Source organism: Myotis myotis, unplaced genomic scaffold, assembly GCF_014108235.1.
Source record: "Myotis myotis isolate mMyoMyo1 unplaced genomic scaffold, mMyoMyo1.p scaffold_m19_p_6, whole genome shotgun sequence".
Classification (NCBI taxonomy): Eukaryota; Metazoa; Chordata; class Mammalia; order Chiroptera; family Vespertilionidae; genus Myotis; species Myotis myotis.
In genome coordinates, this window is record NW_023416368.1 from 83,298,757 (window position 1) to 83,323,685 (window position 24,929).

Here is a 24,929-nt window from a genome sequence, read left to right on the forward strand (position 1 = left end):
TTACAACAAAGACATTTTGTGCACTTTATTGGGTAGAAGCTACATCTCAACAGAAAGAATTAACTTAAAACTTTTTAAAAATGCAATTGGCAGAGAGTGGGGTTGAACTGAGCCTTTGGGTCTGGCTCCAGCCACCTCTTGGTCTTCTTTCCCCTCTCTCTGCTATACTGCACTGGCCTCCTTGCTGAAAGCACACATGAAGACTTTGCCAACCTCAGGGCCTTTGCACATGCTCTTTCCTCTGCCTGGAATTCTATACAACTGGCTTCTTCCCATCCCTCAAGCCTCCAATCAAATGTCACCTCTTCAAGAGGTCTACCCTCACCACCCCTCAAACTGTCCTGCCTTCATCACTTGCCACCTCAATATCCTATGTATTTCCTCCCTAGCACAGGCCTATTTTCTATATTTCTAATTAACTTAGGATCCATATGTTCACTTGTCTATTGTCACCAATTCTCCATGTGGGCAGGGGCTGGGTCTATTTTAGGGTAGATTTTAATGTCCCTATATTTTTGACAGCTAGAATTAAATAATTTAAGCATTTCTTCACATGTTAACCTCTCTTGCTGCTCAACTCCTTCTGTCCTCATAAAAATAGTCATAAGTTGCTGATGTGGTGTCTGTTGGTCAAGGAGAGGAGATGACCACCAGGTCTCCAAGAGAATTTACGAGTTTGTTTTGCAGGAGGCAAGAATGTCTCCAAGGTAACTGTGATCAACTGCTGACACCCAGGAGTCTGTTGCGAAAGTGTTACGTGTGACCAAAAATCTCTCTCAGTTTCCTGTAACTCCCACTCCCCGACTCCCTAAGCGCATAAAAACTCCCTGCTTTTGTTTTTTAAGAGGGACAGATTTGAGAGATCTTGCTCTTCTGTCCTCTCATTCTGGCCAAATGAAGTAATTAACCTTTCTCTCCCTCCAAGCACCTGTGTCTCAGTGTTCTGGCTTCATCTGCACAATGAGCATGTGAACCTAAACTTTGAGAGATGATTCTGCAACATCAGTCATAGCTATAATCCCAGTGAATGGCACAAAGTAGACACTCATATATTTGCTGCATAAAAAGTATAAATTCCTAGGATTTCCTCCATGTGGTTGAGAAGGAACCCCTATTCTATTTCACTTAGCCATAAGAGGGCATAGCAGCTTTAAAAGCCAGCCTTCCGGGGGCCCAGTCTATGAAACACTATCCTGGACTGCCATCCTCGGAAACTTCTGTGTAATTTTTGACTCTCTGCTAACCACCCTACCTTAGTTCAGGTCCTCAATGTTCTCTGATTTTTCAAATGACCTTTTTACTCATCCTCTGCCTCCAGCTCCACCCTTAGCTTACCTGCACCCAGCCAACAGAGTGACCTTTTAAAAATGCAGAACTGTTCATGCCCCTCCCCTGGTCTGAATTCTTCAGTGCCTTCTCATCACCCTCAGGATCAAACTCCCCAGCTTGGCTCTGAAGGCCCACCTTGATCTAGGACCTGCTTCCCCCATTCACCTAATCGCCACATCCCCACAGACTAGTGCTTCAGCAAGGTCAAAGTGCCCCTCCTCCCTACAAGGTTTGACATGCCTTCTCCCCTATAAGCCTTTGCCTGGACTGTTCCCTCTGCCTGGACTGCCCTCCCTCTCTTCATGCATTCCTTCAAAGGCTTTGCTGATGTGTCCAGTGATTCATGAAGCCCCACTGCGTCACACAGACAGAATGCATAACTCCCCTCCCTGTTTCCAAAGCACCCTATAATTTTCTACATGAGAGAACTTAACCACATACTCAGATGTGTGTGTTTTATTTCTGCACACTCTAGATTCTAGAATACTGCATAGGGTATCTGACACACAGTAGGTGTGCAAAAAAAAAGTTTGCCAACTTATTCATTTATTTATTATCCAATCACCAGGCACCAAGCACTGGGGACAAAGAGATGAATGAAATGAACATGGTTGAAAAGCAAATAGGATTCCATCCTGGGTGTTTTCTATAACCCTCTGGTGCTTCATCCTCTTTCTGACCTCAGCAATTCTTTGTACATGGTACAGGGGACCCCTGAAGGAGCCTAAGCAGACTCAATCTCAAATCCATACAGGTCTAGAGGATGGAGAGATTGGAGGACTTAAGGTCTACTGGGGATGGACCATCCTTAGCTGTAAGGGGCTGTCCTATGCACTGTGTTTATCAGCATCCTTGACTTCTACCCACAAGATGCCAGTAGTACCTCCATCTTCCTTTTCCCCCACACCTAGTTGTGACAACCAAAATGTCTCCAGATATTGGCAACTGTTCTCTGGCCACAAAATCACTCTTAACTGAGAATTGCTGAATTATGTCAATACCAAAGAATCTGGCCCAAAGACAAAATCCAGTTGTCAAAAAGAGAATTGCAAGTGCTGCCCAGGGGTTAAAAACTTATGGTTCTCGACCAAAAACTCTGGTCTAGTTCTGGAACAAAAATAAGCCAAAGGGAAGGAGAAAGTCCCTGTTTATGTAGCATGTGGCCCTTCCCAAAGCTTGCACCCTCCCAGGCAGGCGAGGGAGAGCCCCTTTCAATAGGCAGTGTGTGCAGTGGCTCCAACCCAAAGGAAGGCTCTGTGGCCCTTCTCTGGTTTCCTAAGCAGAGTCAGACCCTGCAGCGAGGGCACAATCGCAAACCCCTTCTAGCTGCTTTGGGTGATTCTGCCAAGAAGCGCAATCGTCAGCCATCCAGAAAGCACTTTGCATGAACATCTATTTTCCCTCTCCTAAACTTAAGCCCCAAAGGATTAAGGTAATAAGAAAAAAAAACCTGCAAAGAGAGAGAGGAGAGAGAGGAGAGAGAGCAGAGAGAAAAGAGAGGAGGGGAGGGGGGGGGAGAGAGAGAGAGAGAGAGCGAGAGCGTGCGAGCGCTATGGTTCTCATAAAAATCACTGACTTATAGGCTGAAGATGTATAGACTTTACTGGGTCTAAATTACATTTTCATATAAAAGGAAAAAAGTCATATAAATACTGACAGCTACAAGAGGGGAGGGAGGAACAGGTGTAACGTAATATTGCGGGACGTTTGCATGGTGGCAGATGATTACTAGACTTAGTGTAGTGTTCACTTTGTAAGGTGTGTAAATGCTGAATCACTATATTGTATGCCTGAGACTAATAAAATACTGTATACCAACTACATCCAAATAAAAATTGTTTAAAAGAAAGAAAAAGGGAGGGGTAATATTTTACATCTCTCTGCGGTGGTGCTGATGTTGTACTCCAGTTAATGTTCCACATGGTGAACTATTTAGGAGGGGGGGATGGTACTGATAATGCAACTTCTTTGGAATACATGAAAAATAAGATGACTAGCCCCACCAGCCACCAGTGTGGCTCTGTGGTTGAGCATCGAACCATTACCTGTTTGATTCCTGGTCATGGCACATGCCCAGATTTTGGGCTTGATCCCTAGTGTGTGTGTTGGGGGGGGGGGGAGGTGCAGGAGGCAGCTGATTGATGTTTCTCTCTCATAATGTTTCTATCTCTCCTCCTTTCCCTTCCTTTCTCTAATAATCAATAAAAATATATTTAAAAAATAAGATGATTAGATATGGTGGATTTAAGGAAGGAAGGGAGGGAGGGAGGGAGGGAGGGAGGGAGGGAGGGAGGGAGGGAGGGAGGATGGATGATGGATAGATGGGTGTATGTATGAATGGGTTGATGGAAGGATTAACGAATGAGTGGATGATAGATGAATGGACAGATGGACAAACAGATGAAAGGGTTAATGGATAAGTGGATGGGTGGATGATGGATGGATGGATGGATGGATGTGTGATAAAGCAAGTATGGCAAAACGTGAATATAGAATCTAGGTGTTGGGTATATGAGAATTTATTGCAACATTCTTTCAACATTCTTGCTGTATGTTTGAAAATTTTTATAACAAGTTGTTGAAAAACAACACCTTTGTCTATATACTTATAGATCTATGCATGCTATTGTACTAAGTTTTAGTTTCTTAAAAAAGGAAAAAATTATAATCTACATACCTTTGGGGTCAGATTTAACTCTGGCCAGCATGTGCCCTTTTTCCCTCTGAATCTGCCTTCTCTCCTATCAGCTTGGAGTGGTGATTTACTGAGTCATAGGCGACAGGCACAAGCTCTGGAGTCAGACACAGGGTGCAAATCAAATCTCCACCACTTCAGAGGTGTGCAGCTGGGGACAATGACCTCACTTTCTGTGTATCTCAAATGGGATAATGATAGCACTTTGCAATATTGCTACCGAGGCTGCAATGAGAAGCCTCATACTCAGTGACGACTAGAGGTGGCATCTAGCATACTTATCTGGGAGCACTGTGAGATGACACGGCTTCTGCAGTCACCCTTGGGGAGCCTTTCAGAGACTTCAGAAAAGCAGGAGGGGTGATGGGGAAAGGGTCAAGGAAATAGGTTCTTACAATTATTTGCAATTACCAAATATATTCATTTTAATTTCCCCAGGTGATTCAACCTGAAAGATAGGGATTTTAAAGGCATGTCTGCTTTTCCACACTTGAAAACTTTTTTTTCTTCACTTGCAAACATTGAAAGCAGACATGCCTTCTAGGGCCCTGGCTGGTTTGGCTCAGTAGTTGGAGCCTCAGCCCGGTCCACTGGTTCCATTCCTACTCAAGGGCGAATACTTCGGTTGCAGGTTCAATCCCCAGCTCTGGTCTGGGTGTGTGCGGGAGGCAACTGATCAACCGATTGATTTGTCTCTCTCAAATTAATGGTCCTCCCTCCCTCCCTTCCTCCCCTCCTCTCCTCCCTCACTTCTCTGTAAAAATCAATGGAAAAAATATCTTTGGGTGAGGATTTTTAAAAAGATGCTTTCTAGGACTCACCATGGGATCTCCAGTCCTCAGCTCAATGGTCTATTATACATACCAAGTCGCTCTATCTATATTTTCTGAATTATGTAAGAGGTAGAGGCAAAGATGATCTGAGGGCAGAAGTCTCATACTGTAAGTTGAATTGTGTGTCCCCAAAGATGTTAAAGTCCTAACCCCCAGTAGCTGTGCATGGGATCTTATTTGGAAGTAGGATCCTTACATATGATCTGGTTAACATTAGGTCATTAGGGTGTGCCCTAATTCAATATGATTTGGGAAATTTAGGCACAGAGACAGACATGCACAGAGAGAACACCTTGTGAAGATAAAGGCAGAGATCGGACTGATATATCTACAAGCCAAGGAATGCCAAGGATTGCCAGCAAACCATCAGAAGCCAGGAGAGAGGCATGGGATGGGCACTTTCTCCCCCACAGCAATCAGAAGGAACCAACCATGTCAACACATTGATCATGAACCTCCAGCCTCCAGAACAGTGAGATAATGCATTTCTGTTGTTAAAGTCCCCCAGTCTGTGGCACTTTGTTACAGTGCCCTTAGGAAACTCATACATCTGCAAACAGCAACCAGGAAGCCAGGAGTGTGGCAGGAAGGGAGGAGGCAGTGACTAAATTCAAACTGACAGGTGTTTTCCAGGTGCAGTGGTATGAGGATGTAGCAGTGAAAGGAGTCACAGCCCCTGCCCTTAGGGGCTTAGAGTGATGGAAGGAAGCAGGTGATAAATAAGGAATAGCATGCATGCCACTGGTGCCAGGTGACTTTCAAGGTGGGGATTTAATCTAATCTGGGGACTTGGTGAAACCTGGGGGTGGGGTGAAGACCTGAAAGGTGAGTTAAATTGGACAAAGGGAGGGCAGAGGATCAGTTGAGGCAGACGTTTTATTCCAGGGGACAGAGTCCTCAAGAGAATCTGGCGAGATAGAGGCAGAGTTTGGAAGGTGGTGGACCCAGGTGTGGCTGGCAGAATAATGGCCTCCCAAACATGTCCATGTCCTAACCCCTGGAGCCTGTGGATGTGACTTCAGATGGCAAAAGGATGTTGCAGTGGGATTGAGTTAAGGATCTTTAGATGGGAGGTCACCCTGGATTGTCATGTGGCCCAATGTCATCTTCATGAGAGGGAGGCAGGAGGGCCAGGGTCAGAGGAGATGCAATGAGGGACACAAGAGTTCAGAGAGAGAGATCTGAAGATGTTCCACTGCTGGTTTTGGGGATACTAGTAGATGTGGAGCCATGAGCTAAGCAATGTGGACAATTATCTAGAAGCTGGAAAACGCAAGGAACAGATCGGAAACTCATATACCAGGGGACCAGTCAGTAGAGATTTCACAGGGGGTGCTGAACTCTGCAGACAACACAGATGGATGTGAGCACCCAGACTCCAAGAAATGTTTGCTGAATGACAATGTGAATAGATAAACCACTGGCTATAAATCAGAGGTTCCCACACCTCCTCCTTGGATTCAATTAATTTGCAAGAGTAATTCACAGTACTCAGAGGAACATGTTACTTACTAGATTATAGGTTAATGTAACATTCTTTACTATGGAAGAGCTGCACGGGGCAAGGCATGGGGAAGGAGAGCCAGCTTCCATGTGCTCCATGCCCACCATCCACGCAACACCTCCACTATTCACCAACCTGGAAGCTCTCAAACCCAAGTTTCAATCCTGGGACTGTAGATGACAACTGAATATCTTATAAATCATAGTAATACACTCTTATACCCATATCATATAGATGAGGATGCTGAGGGTCAACAGGTTAAGCAAGCAGTGTGTCCGCTGCTGGGATTCAGAAGAACTGGAATTCAAATCCAATTCTGGTGCCACAGGAATAACTATTGTCTTCCCTGAACCTCCCACCTTGCTCTTCACTTATAGGACAAAACTGAGAGGTAGAACTGAGGGTGATGTGTGCCCCCCATCCCCCCCGGACAGACACTGGCAATTTCCTCCAGCAGTTCTTCCAGTAGAAGGAACTAAAAAGTCCAAACAGTCACGGGGATGTAAAGTACAGCATAGGGAATACAGTCAGTAAAATTACAGTAACTATGTATGGTGCTAGGTGGGTACTGGAAATACCGAGTGGAAACACTTCATAAAGTATATGATTGTCTAACCACTATGCTATATACCTGAAACAAATATAAAATAATACTGAAAGTCAACTGTAATTGCATAATAAAATTAAAAAGAAAAAATACAGCCCAGCTGGTGTTGCTCAGTGGTTGAGCATTGACTTATGAATCAGGAGGTCATGTTTCAATTCCTGGTCAGGGCATAGGACGGGTTTTGGACTCAATTCCCAGTGGGGGATGTGCAGGAGACAGCCAACCGATGATTCTCTCTCATTATTGATGTTTCTATCTCTCCCTCTCCCTTTCTCTGTTAAATCAATAACATATATTTTAAAAGCAAAGAAAAAACTACAATGTAATTTAAAATACAATATAATTTATATTTTTCTTAGCAGTCACACACAACAAAAAGTAAAAAGAAACAGGTAAAAATACCATAAATTATATATTACAGGCTCTGCAAACTTTCTCTGTAAAGGGCAGAGTATTTTAGGTTTCACGGGCTATATAGTCTCTGCTACATATTCCTCTTTTTGAGGCAGTTTTATTTTGTTTTTTTAAAAAAAATTGTGCTGGTATTTTGTTTTGTTGTGTGTGTGTGTGTGTGTTTTGGCTCCAGCCCTTTAAACATGTAAAAACCATTCTGAGTTTGAGGGCTCCACAAAAAAAAAAAAAAAGGGGGGGGGGGACCACAGGCCCTTTGCCCATGGCATGAATGATTCAAGAAATAATTGGTAATCTGTTTTAAAATAATTGAAGGAGAGGAAAGAATAGGGCGAAGAAAGTGAGTGAAGAGGGGAGGGGTAAAAGAGAAATGGAAGGAGGAGCATGGAGAATGAGCAGGGGAGGGGAGGGGAGAGAAGAAGGTAGAAACGAGGAAAAGGAAAATGGAAAACAAGGCTGGAAAGAGTGAAAAGAATCATCAGTTAAGCCCTTGCTAGTGAACTCCTCCTCCTCATGGCTTCAATTTCAATTGCTACTGGAAAAACCCAGGAATTTATGGACATCAGCCTAAAAGCCCCTAATCCATGAAAATGCTGTATATCTTTAAGGCATTTTTTTCAATAATATAGTATTTTTTAAAAATATTTTTATTGATTCAGAGAAGAAGGGAGAGGGAGAGAGAGAGAGATAGAAACCTCAACAATGAGAGAGACTCATTGATCAGCTGCCTCCTGCACGACCCACCCTGGGAATCAAGCCCACAACCTGGGCATGTGCTCCAACTGGGAATTGAACTGTGACCTCCTGGTTCATAAGTCAACACTCAACCACACCAGCGAGCCATTAATATAGTATTTATGCACGTATACATCTCCTCATTCAAAGTAAAAAGGAATATAAAGCCATGCACAAAAAGCTAAAACTTAAGGGAGGAAAACAGAGAAGAGGAAAACATGAATCAGTGTCTGTGAGAAGGGTGGTGCCTACTCCTCATGCTCTGAAGTGGCTTCATATTAAGTCGTAGTTGGCTGTAAGTTTCGCTCTGAGCCCGTGTAAAGGGAAAAATGTAATCCGTTTATATGGTGTATTGTTCTAAGGGGAAGAAGGAGATGCAATGAGGGACACTATTATATATATTTAAGGGGCCAATATTATATATATTTTTTCTTTTTGACTCTACTTCCCCTTTTTGTCTTCAACAATTTCCTCAGAATACAATTTTAGGCTCACTAAGAACCCAAAGTTTAAGCCCAGAGAGAATTTGCTGAAATAGTTTCAGCCTAGTAAAAAAACAAACAAAAAAAACCTTTTTAAATACAGGAACCCCTAAATTCATTCAGTAAATATCAGAGGCTTTGAAAAGCATCCCCACTGTGCCTGTGGCATTGCAGGAGTGGGGCAAAGGTTCATCCTATATAATAAAAGGCTAATATGCAAATTGACCGAACAACAAAAGACCAGAGGAATGACCAGTTGCTATGACACGCACTGACCACCAGGGGGAAGATGCTCAATGCAGGAGCTGCCCCCCCTGGTGGTCAGTGCGCTCCCACAGGGGAAGCACCACTCAGCCAGAAGCCCAGCTCATGGTTGGCGAGTGCAGTGGAGGTGGCGGGAGCCTTCCCCACCTCTGTGACAGTGCTAAGGTCACCTCAGGGGTCCTGGACTGCAAGAGGGCACAGGTTGGGCTGAGGGAGCCCCTCCACCCAGTGCACGAATGTCATGCACCAGGCCTCTAGTTTAATTATAATAACTGTCACAACCACCCAGTGAGGTGGTATTACCCAAAACACCTTACAACTACAGGGAAACGGAAACTCAGGGAGATGTGGCAGGTCACACAGCTGGCAAGTGTCAGGTGCTGGTTGTTGCATACTAATATTCCCAGGAAAGTGGTATAGCTGGAGACTGGCCTGGCATATCCCCAGAAACAGAAACAACTCTCAGCAGGTGATGTGCACATGTGTGGAGAATGGATATAGCACCAATCACTCAAAGTCATGGAGACTCACTTCCCTGCAATCAGACAAAAAGTATTTCCTGGATAGTCACATACCTCGCTGAGTGCTAGCACAGCACCAGGGATGGGGAGGTGGGGGGAGGACCTGCAGGTGTGGGAGCCCAGAAGGAAAGGAAAGGACCTATTCCAGAACAAAGTGTCTTCAGAGAGCTTGGGCCCCACCTGACCTGGAGCTAGGGCTGTCTTACCACATTTCTCTGCAGGACATGAGTCAATCTCTCTATCTCTCTCTCTCTCTCTCTCTCTCTCTCTCTCTCTCTCTCTCTCTCACACACACACACACACACACACACACACACACACACACACGCATGAACACACACGGTCAGCTACTTGAAAAAATATCTGTTCAATTCTTCTGCCCATTTTTTAATCGGACTCTTTGAGTTATTTAATTTTTGCTAGAATAGATCTTAAATGTTCTCACCACAAAAAGGAATGGTAGTCATGTGATGTGACGAAGGTGTAGCGAATGCTACAGTGGCTATCATTTTGCAATATGTAAGTCTTATCAAATCAACACGTTGTGCACCTTAAACTTACACAATGTTATTGTTAGACGTGGGCAAAGCAAGGATGATGGGCCAGGTACAGAAACTCCCCAGGGCAGAAATCCCCGGATGCCTAACAAGAGGCAAAAGTGGGAAAACAAGAACCTCACCGCGAAGTTAATCTATTCTCCCCTAACATATCACTGGTCATGCAGTCTGGACCCGGATCTTTCATATTGCTGGTTAGATGGTTTAGAACCCCTGACCTTTTTCTCCCTAAAGACAATATCTAGGCCTCAGTTGTATTTCAGTTCCAGGTCCAGAAAAGCAGCAAAACCAGGCAAGTTTCCCTGTGGCAGCCTCAGGGCCAGCTGCATTGACTAATGACCCCCTGCCTTGGCACCAATCAGTGGAGACCATAACCCTTAAGGAGCACACCCGGAAAGTTGATGAATATTCTATTAAGACACTACCTGAGCCTTCCCTAAGATTTCCACCTGCAAGAAAGAGATAAATATGCTCAGGATGAAGGACCCAGTGCGCACTCTTCCTCCAAGGAGCACCACCATGCCATTCTCCCACAGGCACATATCCCCCAACCTCTAAGGGACCCCAGGAAACTTAAAACGGGCAGTGTCAGCTCGTCCCGGGCTAACCCCCTGACCATCTCCAAGTCCTCCCCAGTGAGCCAAAGCAGCCCAGCCTAGACTTCCCTGTAGCTTCTTCTATGCCCTTCCTTGTTTTACCCTTTTAAGTATATTTTTGCTGCCATTATCGACCCAATATCCCCTTGGCTCAGTGCTGGGCAGCCCTTCCCTTTGGAGATCCCATCCCCCCTTCCTTAAATAAATTCAATTTTTCTTTATCCACCATCTGAGACGGGTATTTAGCCTGCACGCATACTACCATGTTCAGTTACAATATGTCAAGTCTATCTCAGTAAAGCTGGGTTGAAAAAAGACCTCAAGCCCAAATCTGAGAAATGGGAAACTAATGGGTGAGTAGTGTGTCCAGAGCGAACCGAGAAGCAGGACGCTCAGAGCAATGAACATCCTGGTATTGCCCAAGCCTTTTTCTATCAGCCAGCAATCCCCAGGCTGGGGGACATGGGATAGTGAAACCCCTCTAGTCACTTCTGAGTCCTTCGCAGCTGTCCCTTCTGTGGAACAAGGGTGCATCTGCCTCTTTCCTCCTAGCAGCTGTTGATAGAAAGGTGTGAAGAGAATTATTTGGGGCTTTAAAAACGGTCACATTCAGGCTGAAACCTTGGTCATGCCCCTTGCCAAAATTCTGCAGCTTTTGGCAGATCATCTAGTGCCTCTAAGCTTCAGTTTTCTCATCTTTAAAATGGAGATAACAATAGGTCAAACCATATTCACATGCTATTTTTGTGGTCACAATTTGATGTTGTCAATTTCTTATGATTTCACATAATGCTTATGGCCTAAGGTGGCTACGTAAATCATAACCACACAATGCGATTAGCACTCAGTACAGCATCTCATTATATTATTAATTTTATTCCAATTTTTTATTGTGGTAAAATGCCTGTAACATAAAATTTATTATCTTAACCTTTCTAAAGTGTACACTTCATTGGCATTAAATACATCCATGTCATTGTGCAGCCATCACCACCATCTATCTCCAAAACTCTGCACTTGGTAAAGTTCACACTCTGTCCCATGAAACACTAACTCCCCATGACCCTCTCACTCCAACCCCCAGCACCCACCAGGCTACTTTTTTTTTCTAAATTTCCCTTTCCCACACCCCAGCCCCTGGTAACCACCATTCCACTTTCCTTTTATTCCACAAATCAATAGCAAAAACAAAAACCACACAAATAAGCCCATTTTTAAAATGTGCAAAGGATCTGAATAGACATTTTTCCAAAGACGACATATAAGTGGACAGAAGGTACATGAAAAGGTGTTCAACATCATTAATCATCAGGGAAATACAAATAAAAATCACAATGAGATATTACCTCACACCTGTCAGAATGGCTACTATATAAAAAACAACAACCAAGAGATAACAAGTGTTGGTGAAAATGTAGAGAATAGAGAACTCATGTGCAGTGTTGGTGGGAATGTAAATTGGGGCAGCCACTATGGAAAAACAGTATGGAGTTTCCTCAAAAAATTTAAAATAGAACTACCATATAACCCAGCAATCCCACTTCTGAGTATATATTTAAAGAAAATGAAGTGAGGTTTTTTTAAACTGTTGATACTACTTCTAGATCATGGCCAACGGAATTAGCCTTCATCCAGGAGTAAGGAGATGATGAGCAGTAAGAGTAACTGAAAGCTCGCTCTCATGCGTTTTGGAGGAGCAGGGAAAGGTTACTGTGGTTGTTTCGTTTCTTAATTTGAAAGAGGTACCTTACATCTCTGATGAGAACTTTAAAAAGTTATGTCACAATGTAAATGAAAAAAAGAATGCAAAATGATTTCTATAGTATGACTGCAACTATGTAAAAACATTCATAAAAAAATTGGCAAAATAAGTAAACAAAGGTGACAATCACAAATACACAACAGATGTGAGTGCCCACAAAAGATCAATATCCAAAGTATCAGCAGTTGAATACCTTTGGATGGTGTGGTTATGTCCCTCTTCCCCGCCCACTTTGCTTTTAGGGTTTTAGTTCCATAAACTCCTTGAAGGGAAGGGGATGCCAGGTGTTCCTCAATGCCTGGTGTCATTCTGGTGCTCAGTACCCAAATGAACAAGAGAGATGCTTTAGCCTTGTTCATTTGAACTGAGATATCTAGTACATGGGGAAGAAAAAATAGTCAGAATGAGCCTGTGAGGGCTATAATGGGGAGTGAATGCTTAATGGATGTGGGGTTTTGGTTTGGGATGCTGAAAACATTCTGGAATTAGATAGTGGTAACAGTTGCCTAACACTGTGAATGTACTTAATGACACTGAGTTGCTCTTCATTTTTACCCAGTTTACATGGCTATAATAGTAAATTTTATGTTATTTGTATTTTACCACAATAAAAAGAAATTTTTAAAAAATGAGCCTGTGTAATTGAGTTAGAAAACTTTTTCTTGAAAAGCCCCTCATTGGAGATTCTTGGGTCTCCAATCCTATATGAGTTTAAAAAGTGAACATGTCATAAAATAATTAAGAAGTGATGAGTTTTTGAGTATTTACTTCCACTCAATATAACTGAATTGTAACTTTAGATCATCTTTAGTCATGGCTGTGTTTATCAACCTGTGCGCATAGTTCCTGAAAATTTCACAACCGACTCTTGTGAGATGGTGCAAATGATGAAAGAATTTTAATCTTATCCCTATGATCATGTGACACCACTCTCCCTGGTCATGGCATGGCTTCAATTATCTCTCATACACCCAGCATACCCAAACATCTAATGCCAGCCACCTCTTTCTCTTTTCTGAGGTCCAGATCCAAATATGCAGCTGTCCCTACTGAGACACCTCACCAATATCAAGTTATACACAAGGACAACAGAGCTGATGACCCGCTTCTGCCTCAATACTGCTCTTCCTTCCTCTTGTTTAATGATGCCAACACCCACTCATTTTTCTCAAAAATCCAACCTATCTGTCCCCTCATATCTTGAGCTTCGTAGGGCAAAAAAAGGACTGATTCTTTTATTTTTTAACTAGTGGCCTGGTGCATGAATTCATGCACACTGAAAGGAAAGTAGAAGAATCATTTTAATATCACTATTCGCCCTTTCTCTATAATAGAATTGTCAACCAAATTCACAATCTACAATGACAGATGGAAACATATGCATGCAACTGGTGCCAGTGAGAGCTATGTATTGCACATGCGCGAGTCAACGTAGCCTTTTATAAATAGAAAGTAAACTTGCTTAATTAGACCTGCCTTCTTATGTAGCTAAACTTTTTCCAGCCCAGTGAAGCAACCCAACTTCTCTTTCAGGTAATTGTCAACAACACTGAAGTAAATATCAACATGAAGCAGATTATTATTGTAGATCACACAGGAAGAACAAAGGGTGAAATATTTAACTGCAGCAGTGTTTGACTATATTCTGCACAGTGAGAAAACCTGAAGTCATTTTCAAGTTCCACCATTTCTTACTTCTTTTCAATAGGGTCAAGTTTCTAACCTTTCTAAGTCTCTGTTTTCGGCTAATGAAAAGAAAATAGGATTCCACCGAGTCTAATATCTACCTATCCCAGGACTTCTGTGAGGATCAAATGAGATGAGGCACAGGAAAACGCTTCACAGACATTTGGTTAAAGTGTAAAATGTTTCCACCTGGCTACAAAGCAAATTGTGTTCCTGGGATGAAGAAACTGCAAGGAGGATAGTCGCTAGGGAGAGGAAGCCGGGTGTTGCTACATGATGTCATTAGCTGGTGCCCACAGCCACCATTTCCGGGCTGGGCTGGGCTATGGGCTGCATTTTGCATCATGGGGTCTCAGCAGCGTTGGCTGTGATTTGGTTGGGTGTCGCTCCAGGTAGGTGGTGGGGCCTGTATCCCTCTTGGAGGAAGCCGAGTATTGCTTTGTGGGTGCCAGGTCCACGGTGCTGTTTCTCTGTAAATGGCCAGTGCACATCATGGCAGCTCCTGCATTGAGCATCTGCCCCCTGGTAGTCAGTGCACATCACAGCGACTGGTTGAATGGTCGGACACCTAGCATATTAGCCTTTTATATATACACATAGATCTTTGTATCCCCAGTGCCTACTAATGGCCCAGGCTTGAATGTGTTCATCTGTGCCTTCAACCCACCCATAAGCCTTTATTGAGCACCTGCTGTTTTTCAGGCAATAGGCACCAGGACGTTATAAGTGAGAAAAGAAAAATTTTCTCCTTGAGCAGGTTGCAATCCAGTGAGCTCTACAGTGGAAGGGACAGTGCACAGTGATTGGTGGAGACAGGGAATCTAAGGTGGAAAGAGCATCTCTAGGTGCTGGGCAGGGAGCAGGCTATGGCCCCATAAGTGAATGAGTTAGAGGGCACAGGAATTCATACTGCAAAGAAATAAAAGATGCCTCCATTGGAGCCGACTGACCTGAGTTCTCCCTCACCAGGGTTCTGCAGCTCAGAATCTGTGGGGCTTGGTCAAGTTTATCTCTCTGAGCCTTGGCTTCAGACTTGGAGGATGGATATGGAGTAACATTTTGAGAAGAGAGAGTCTGGGGATGACTAGAAGACCCTAGGAGACCCTGCAGAAGTATATGAGGGAGCCAGCCCATCCTTACTGCAGTGATCACACCTAGCACTTCTGAGCACCTCTGACATACCAGGTCCTTTCTTCTGAGGCTCACATAGGTTCAATGACTTGCCCATAACCAGGACTCGAACCTGTGACCCCTACAACTTAGACCACACGCTTTCTCCAGCTTCTAAGGCCCTGAAAGGGTTGACTCCATTTCACATCATGTCCCTCTCCTCTGGCTCTCTCCACTTCAGTCACACTGGTCATTTCTCAAGTTCTCATGCAATGTCCTGCTTCTCACCATCCACCACAGAGTTTTGCACAGGCTACACACACTGTTTGGAGAATTCTTCCTGCCTGTGTATCTTTCAGAGTCAGCCTATGGTTGGCAGGACTCAGGTGTCCCCTTCCTGATCCACCATTGGAAACACCTCCTTAGTACTGATCCCTTCTTCTCTGTATGTCTCATTGCAATGACTAACCACAAACTTTGTGATGGTTTGATTAGTATTACCTCTGGAATCTAAGCGCCCTGAAGGCCAAGCTTTACTCCCTATCTGAGCCCAATATCCCATACTGGGCACAACGTAGGTGCTCAGTAAGTGTTAATTGTATACATGTACCATGTAAAGATACTTAGGTGACACCAGGCATTGCACTAAGCGATTTAAAAGTACAAACTTACTTAATAGCTGAGAAGCTTTTCCATAAACTCGATACTAAATGCCATCCAATGGCAGCCAATAGCCCAGGTAGACAGTTAAAGGGTAGCCAGTGCAACAACAATAACAAAACACCCTGCAATTTTCATTTTATATATTTTTTATTTACTTGTCTACCCTGAGAAAGAAAATAGCTGCTATAAAAAGGCTCCTGGTGGCTGACTGGGCTCAAATTTATAAACAGAGCCTAGCAGCCATTGCTAAACAGGGGCCTCTCATGCCATCTGCACTCCAGGGAGAAGCCTGCACCAACTGTTTGAAGCCTACACCAAACTGCCTGACTCCTGCAGTCAGCTACCTGCCTGTACTATTTGTGCTGCTGAGCCAACCCTTTTAAAGGAGTTCCTGGCCCTGGCCAGTTTGGTTCAGTGGACAGAGCGTCGGCCTGTGGACTCAAGGGTCCCAGGTTCGATTCCGGTCAAGGGCATGTACCTTGGTTGCGGGCACATCCGATGTTTCTCTCTCATCGATGTTTCTAACTCTCTATCCCTCTCCCTTCCTCTCTGTAAAAAAATCAATAAAATATATTAAAAAAAAAATAAAGGAGTTCCTGTAATTATATTTCAACCAACAGGACTGAAACTTACCCCATCCTATCAGAGCTGAGAAGCCATTTCCTTATTAGCATATTCACCAACCAATCAAAGTGGTTCCATTCTATACAATCAGAAGGATTTTTTTGGACCAAAATTGGAGCATTAGAGTCCTCAGTGCATGAGAACAGACCAATCAGAGACAAGGGGCAGGGAATTCTCTCTCTCTGAGTCAGCTCCTCACTGAAGACTGCATTTCCCCAGCTGGTGCTGTACCACCAAAGCTTGTTGCCAGACCACAGTGGAGCTGTCTTGGGCCAGAGTGGAGCAGCAGGAGCAGAGAAGAGCACATTAAAGCTATCTGGCAGGAGAGGGGCTGAGCGGCAACACCAAGGCCGCCTCACCCCAGGACCACCTCACAGCTGTGCTGATCATAATTCAGCTGTAACATTATTGAGCTCATAGCCGTACTGTTCTACAGTCAGCCAGTATCATAATTGAGCTGTTTTCACTGAATAAAGTCTCCCTCTTCACTGCACACCCCAAATTAGCGACTTCTACTGACACTGAATTATCACCAAAGACCATCAGTTAAATTTAATACATTTAAATTTAAAAACTTTTCCTCAATTCAGTTATTAGAAAACTTTTAAGTTTGTTTGGGACAACTTGGGTATGTAATCTACTCTTTCAAATGTAAGACTAAGCATTTCCAAAAAAAATGTGGGTACTCCAAATTGAGGTGTACTATAAGTGTAAAATATGCACCTGATTCTGAAGACTTAGTACAGAAAGAAGAATGTAAAGTGCCTCACTAACCTCTTTATTAATGAGATTTTATCAAGTTGAAATGATAACATTTATCACAATATCAAGATAATCTTTGATATCATTATCAAAATAATATTTATCAAGTTTAAATATAATAATTTGGATAAATGTATGAGATAAAATATTTTGTTAAAGTTAATTTCATAGTATGCTCAGGAGTTGTAACAAAATATCACATTTAAACAAAAATTATTCTTCTCATAGTTCTGGAGGCTGGAAGTGTGAGGGTCCTCTTCCAGCTCACAGACTTCTCCTATCTTAATGTAGTGGAAGGAGCCAGGTCTCTTTTATAAGGGAATTATCTCATTAACCTAATCACCTCCCAAAACTCCCAGCTCCTAATATTATCACACTGGATATTAGGATTTCAACTACAAATTCAGGGGCCTGGGGGACACAGATATTCAGACCATTGCACAGGTTTATTTCTACTTTTCTTTAAATAGGGCTATTAGAAAAAATTAAATTTACACATGTGGATCACATTACATTTCCTTTGGGCAGTGGGGGTGGAAGGGGTACTAAAATCACCCTCATTTTATAGAGGAGCACAGAGAAGTAACAAGCTTGGTGTAACATAGCTAGTGAGTAGCATAGTTGGAATTTGAATCCAGAACATGTGGCTCCCAAGTCAGTGCACGAAGCCACTGTCATGGCCCAATATCTCTCATACATTAGTGGGGAAGTTTGTGGGAGGGTGATATCTGAAGATCAGCAACCCCCTCATGCACCCCAGGAGGGAGTCCTTGCACCAAGATTGTCTGCACTGGGCAGAGAGAGCCAGGAGTTCAGCAACAAGGTTGTCCCTCCCTATAGACTCCCACCCAGGACAGATCTCTGTCTTCCTCCCTGGAGCCCTGTCACACAGTAAGAGGGAAATATTTGTGAGCATCAAGTGTAAGAAAAAGTGAGGTGTGGAACAAAACACAATTGTGTTTCTGGATGGTTGGGTTTAAAGCAAATAAAACTCTCTCCCTCTTTCTCTCTGAGTGTGACTGGCCCTAGGGACAGAGCCTAGGCCACCACCCAGCTTCCAGGGACACCTGTCCCATGCAGAAGGTTCCTCAGCTGGTCAGAGTCTCTGGGACTCAAGACTTTTCCTGTGACTTCAGGGGCCACCCTCTCAGGAAAAATACAGAAGAGGAATGCCAGCGCTCTTCTTTGCCACTGGAGATTTTCTATTTAAAACCACACCCACCTGTCATGAAAACAAAATTGACAGTCGGTCAGAGATATTCACGCCCAGAATTATTCACCCTACACCTGTAACACACACCCAGATGCATCACCTCACAGGTCCTCACCCCCCACTGGTATGCTCCCTCAGCGACAGAGACTCAGCAACATACATCAACAGGATCTTCACAGACACCCACTGCCCATGCCTACCCACTTAGATATATACCACCAGTTATTATCTCACCAAGAGCATCCTTTTCGAAAGAATCCACAACCAGAAACAGACCTGCAGGCCTCCTCTGCAAGAATAAAATCTCCCCCACACACCACAAATCACCCCAATATGTAACAGAGTAACAGACTCAAGGAGGGATGGGTGAAAAGGCAAGGAAGAATAATAGGTACAAACTTCCAGTTATAAATTATCACATTGTATGCGGGAAACGTATTTATACGTTTTACTTATACGTTTTACGTTGACTGGTAGTAGAGCGCGGGACACGTATTAATACGTTTTTTATAGACTAGCGGTAGAATGCGGGTAATGTATAAATACGTAACCTAAAGTTATCGTAATTTTACTGAACATTGCCATTTGCGCAAAAAATTAGCAAAAATGGCCCGCACCACCTGTTAGCGCACAATAAAAACTACCCGCAAACAATGTGTTATAAAGAAGCCATGGGATGTAAAATACAGCACAGAGAATATAATCAATAATATTATAATACTTTTGTGTGGTGGCAAATGGCTACTAGATTATTGTGGTGTTCACATCACAAGGTATATGAATGTAGAAGCACTACATTGCACACTTGAAACTAATATACTGTATGTCAACTATAATTTAAAAATGAATTGTTATTTCAGAGCACATGCATTTAGAAGCCTCCATAATTTCATTTCCATAGACAGTCATTAATTACTGCTAACAATTCCCATGTAAACGTTGCTAGGTTTTGCTCTCTATGCTAATAGACTTTTATAAAAATGAAAAAGAAAAAAACAACAACCAAATGCGTGGACATTGGATTCTTGTACTCAAAAAATCCAATTGTAAAAAGACAGGGTCATTTCAACACAGACTGGGTACTAGATGATATTAAGGAAGCATCATTAATTTTGTGAAGTGTGATGGTGGCAAGAGCTGCAGTGGTCTCCAGATCACTACAAATCCTTCCTGCCATAGAGATTTGGAGTTAAAGCTGGGCTCAGCCATGCGACTTGTTCGACAGAAATGACACTGTGTGACTTCTGAAGCTGAGACTTAGGACATCTACAGCTTCCATTTATGTGGGCTAAATGCTTCTCCTAGGAACCCCTCACCATGCTGTGAGAAACCAAGCCATGAAAAGGAGAATCAAGATGCTCTTGTCAACAGCCCTGCTAACAGCCAGAACCAGGTCCACCCAGGGGAGAGAACCTCCTCGAAGGTCCGGTCCAGTCAAGCCTTCAGGTGACTGCAGCCTCAACCCACACTACATGGACAGAACTTTTCACCACAACCAAGCCAAATCATGGAACTGTGAGATGTTAGATGGCTGCAGTTCTAAGCTGCCACATTTTGTTTTGTTATGAATAATAATGATGTTAAGCAAAAATAAATAAGTTTTCTGTAGGCACTGTTGGTGGGGATAAAAATTCATATGGCCACTATATGGAAAGCAGTATGGAGGTTCCTCAAAAATTATAAATAGAACCACCATATGACCCAGCCATTCTACTTCTGGGTATTTATATGAAGGAAATGATATCACTCTCTGGAAGAGATATCTGTATCCCCATGTTCATTGAAACATTATTCACAATAGCCAAGATATGGGAACAGCCTAAGTGTCCCTTAATTGTCAGATCACTTCATCCTATCTAATAAAAGAGAAACATGGTAATTAGCCGTACATCCGCTACCCTTCCCATTGGCTAATCAGGGAGATATGCAAATTAACTGCCAGCCAAGATGGTGGCCGGCAGCCAGGCAGCTTGAAGCAAACATGAGGCTTGCTTGCTTCAGTGACGGAGGACTCCAACGTTCCCTGCCTGCCTTGCCGGCCTCTGAGCTTGCAGTTTGAAACATTGTTACAAATATAGAAGCTAAACAAAACCCCAGAAACCTGGTTTCAGCCAGCCGGGATCTCAGAGCTGGAGGTGAAACAGTGTTTCGATTATAGAACCCAAACAAACCAGATACCTGCTTTCATCAGTGGAGGCCTAAGAGCTGGAGCCAAGCCTCAGAGCTAAAGCTGGCCCAGAATTAAAAAAAGAAAAAAAGAATAAAAGGAGCGGTTGGGAGCTTCAGTCACCCGCCACCCTGAAAACAGCCCTCAGCCCCTCACCCAGACTGGCCAGGCACCACAGTGGGGACCCCCACCCTGAAGGGTGTGTGACCAGCTGCAAACAGACATCATCCCCTCATCCAGGCTGGCCAGGCACCCCAGGGGGGACCCCCACCCTGATCCAGGACACCCTTCAGGGCAAACCAGCCGGCCCCCACACGTGCACCAAGCCTCTATCCTATATAGTAAAAGGGTAATATGCCTCCCGGCACCGGGATCAGCATGACAGGGGGCAGCACCCAAACCCCGATTGCCCTGCAGCTCTGTGTGTGACAGGGGGCGGGGCCACAACCTCCCTATCCGCCCTGCTCTGTTCGTGACAGGGGAAGGCACCCCAACCCCCTGATCAGCCCTGCTCTGTGCCTGATAGGGGAAGCTCCCCAACCCCCTGATCGCCCTGCGGCTCTGTGTGTGACAGGGTGCAGCGCCCCAACCCCCCCCCCCACATGGGCCCTGCTCTGTGTGTGACAGGGTAGAGCCATGACCTCCCCATCGGGCCTGCCCTGAGTGTGACAGTGATGGCGCCCCAACCCCCTAATCGGCCCTGCTCTGTGGGTGATAGAGGGCGGCGCCCCAACTGCCCCCCACGGGCCCTGCTCTGTGTGTGACGAGGTAGAGCCATAACCTCCCCATCAGCCCTGCCCTGAGTGTGACAGGGTGCGGCGCCCCAACCCCCTGGTCCTCCCTGCTCTGTGTGTGACAGGGGGCGATGCCCCAACTCCCCTATCGGCCCTACTCTGTGAGTGACGGGGGGAGCTCCCCAACCCCCTAATGGGCCCTGCTCTGTGAGTGACAGGGGGGAGCTCCTCAACGCCCTGATCGGCCCTGCTCTGTGCGTGACAGGGGTGAGCTCCCCAACCCCCTGATTGGCCCTGCTCTGTGCGTGACAGGGGGTGGCGCCGCAACCTCCCCATTGACCCTGCTTTGAGTGTGACAGGGGATGGTGCCCCAACCCCCCAATCGGCCCTACCCTGAGCATGACTGAGGGTGGCACCGCAACCTCCCAATCCGCTCTGCTCTGTGCATGACAGGGGGAGGTGCCCCAACTCCCCAATCGGCCCTGCTCTGAGCCCGACCAGGGGCTGTACCTAGGGATTGGGCCTGCCCTCTGCCACCCGGGAGCAGGCCTAAGCCAGCAGGTCGTTATCTCCCGAGGGGTCCCAGACTGCGAGAGGGCACAGGCCGGGCTGAGGGACCCCCTCTCCCCCCCGAGTGCACAAATTTTTGTGCACCAGGCCTCTAGTAAATTATATAAATGTCTAACTGCTATGCTATGCATCTGGAACTAATCCTATATAATAAAAGCCTAATATGCTAAGTGTCCAGTCGTCCATTCAACCAATCAAAGTGTAATATGTTAATGATATGCTAAGGCCACTCAACCGCTTGCTATGATGTGCACTGACCACCAGAAGGCAGACAGTCAACAGTTCGACCAGTTGCTATGACATGCACTGACCACCAAGGGGCAGATGCTCTGACCAACAGGTTAGCTTGCTGCTGGGGTCCGGCCAATCAGGACTAAGTGAGACAGGTCAGACATGCCCTGGAACCCTCCCGCAGCCCCTCCTCCTCTGGTTGGCACCACCCCTAATAGGCCCCCATGAGGGGCGGGGCTGGCCGGACCCCACCTGTGCATGAATCCGTGCACCAGGCCTCCAGTCTAGAATAATGAAAGCATAATATGCAAATCGACCACACGGCTGAACAGCGGAACAACCGTCCAGATAACCATGCTATGACACTCACTGGCACCAGGCCAGCCAAGGCAGGTGCGATGAGATTGGGGTGGGGGGGCATCCTGCCATCGCCCCACAATTGCCCCACAGAGGGAGGCCCAGGCCACCAGCCAGCAGGGCGATCAATTGAGGGGAAGGGGAAGGTGTGGTGGCAGACACGGGCAGCGCCAGGCCAAGGTGGCTGCTGGCAGCAGGGGAATGCCCAGGTGCCAGCAGCCATAGGGAAGGAAGGCCTACCCTTGCACGAATTTCATGCATCAGGCCTCTAGTATAAAATAATATTGAATGTCGACTGCAATGGCAAATGGCAGAAGATGTGGTACAAGATAGCCAATATACATATGAAAAAATGCTCAACATTATTAATACTCAGAAAATGCAAATTAAAACCACAATGAGATATCACCTCACCCCTGTCATAATGGCTATTATCAATAAATCACAAACAAGTGCTGGTGAGGATGTGGAGAAAAAGGAATCCTCCTGCACTGTTGATGAGAATGTAAATTGATGCAGCCACTGTGGGAAACAGTGTGGGGATTTCTCAAAAAATTGAAAACAGAACTGTTATGACCCAGCAATTTCACTTCTGGGTATTTATCTGAAGAAAACCAAAACACTAAATGAGAAAGATATATGCACCCCTATGTTCGCTGCAGCATTATTTATAATAGTCAAGATATGGAAACAACCCAAGTACCTATCAGTAGAGGATTGGATAAAGAAGCTGTGGCTCATATATACAATAGAATATTACTTAGCCATAAAAAAAATGAAATCTTAACATTTGTGTCAACATGGATGGACCTAGAGGGTATTATGCTAAGTGAAATAGGTCAGTCAGAGAAAAACAAATCCCATATGATTTCACTTACATGTGGAATCTTAAGAACAAAATTAATGAACAAACAGAAACAGACTCATAGATCCAGAGAACTGATCATTTCCAGATTGGAGGGGGGCTGAGGGTTGGGTGAAAAAGGTGAAGGAATTAGAAGTACAAATTGGACTCAACTGGTGTGGTTCAGTGGTTAAGTGTTGACCTATGAACAATGAGATCATTGTTTGATCCCAGTCAGGGCACAAGCCTGTTTGCAGGCTTGATGCCTAGCTGGCTGGGGGAGTGCGGGGAGGCAGCCAATCAATGATTCTCTCTCATCATTGATGTTTCTGTCTCTCCCTCTCCCCTCCTCTCTAAAATCAATAAAAAATTTTTGGGAGAAGAAAATGGCGGAGGTATAGACAGACATGTCCCGTGCCTTGTCCCGGAGCAGATAAGGGTGAGCAGCTGAAACAGGTAACATACAGCCCGAATAAGTAGAAGATATTTAGCTGGGAGACAGTTTGTAGCCGGGAAAGACAGAGGACTCCCGGAGAAAGGGGACGGTTGGAGACTACGGCTGAAATCTCTCCCGGAGCGCCAGCTCAGCCACGGAGACCATGCCATCTTGAGTGGCTGTTATTGGAAGTGTATACATCCAAAGACATGGCATCCAGAGATTGGCTACTAACCCAGAAACAACGGATCTCAAGCAGCACAACTACATGGACTTAGAGGAACCCTGCTTCTCCTCACGGAAAGCAGAAAGAGAACTACATAACCAAACACCCGGAGAAGAGAGAACATGGTGAGACAAAGAACCAGCCCGCATATAAAAGAAAAGCAGGCATCACCAGAAAAGGAAGTAAACGAAATGGAGGCAATGGAGGCAAGCAACCTGTCAGAGAAAGAACTCAGAGAAATGGCCATAAGGTGGATGAAAAGAATGGAAGACAAATTCAACAATACGTGTAAGAACCAAGAGGAAATGAAGAAAAACCAAGAAGAAATGAAAAATGACATCACTGCTATAAATAACTCAATAGAAAGCATCAATAGCAGACTAGAAGAAGCAGAGGACCGCATCAGTGAGCTAGAAGACAAGGTAGGAAAAAATACCCAAGCAGAGCAGCTTCTAGAAAAAAAAATTAAAAAGCAGGGTGAGAGGAGAAACTAAGATGGCGGCATAGGTAAACACCGGGAAATTGCCGCCTCACACAACAATTGAAAATTACCGCAAAGGACAGAGCAAACATCATCTAGAACAACAGGAAGGCTGGCTGAGTGTAAATTCTACAACTAGAAGGAAAGAAAAGCACGCTGAGAGCCAGAGGAGCTGCAGAGGTGAAGTGCAGAGGTACAAGTGCAGAGGTACGGCAGGCTCGCGCGCGCGGAAAGGGGGTGGCACCTGAGGACGCGGCTGTCTTTTTGAATCACAAGCTCCCGACTGCTCTGAACTCCGGTTCCGGGAAGTCTCTGGGGACCCAGGACTCATACGGGTGAAGCTGGTCTGTCCGGCAGCGGGCGAACTTGAAGGCGGCTTTCCCTCAGAGGTGCTTGCAGCAATTAGCGGGTCACTGAGACCCACGACTCCGGGCGGAGAATCAGCCATAGCTCCTTGATCTGCCCTTTGATTCCCTGAGACCCCGCCCCACCCAGGCTGCGGCAGAGGCTTTTGCATGTGAATGTACCT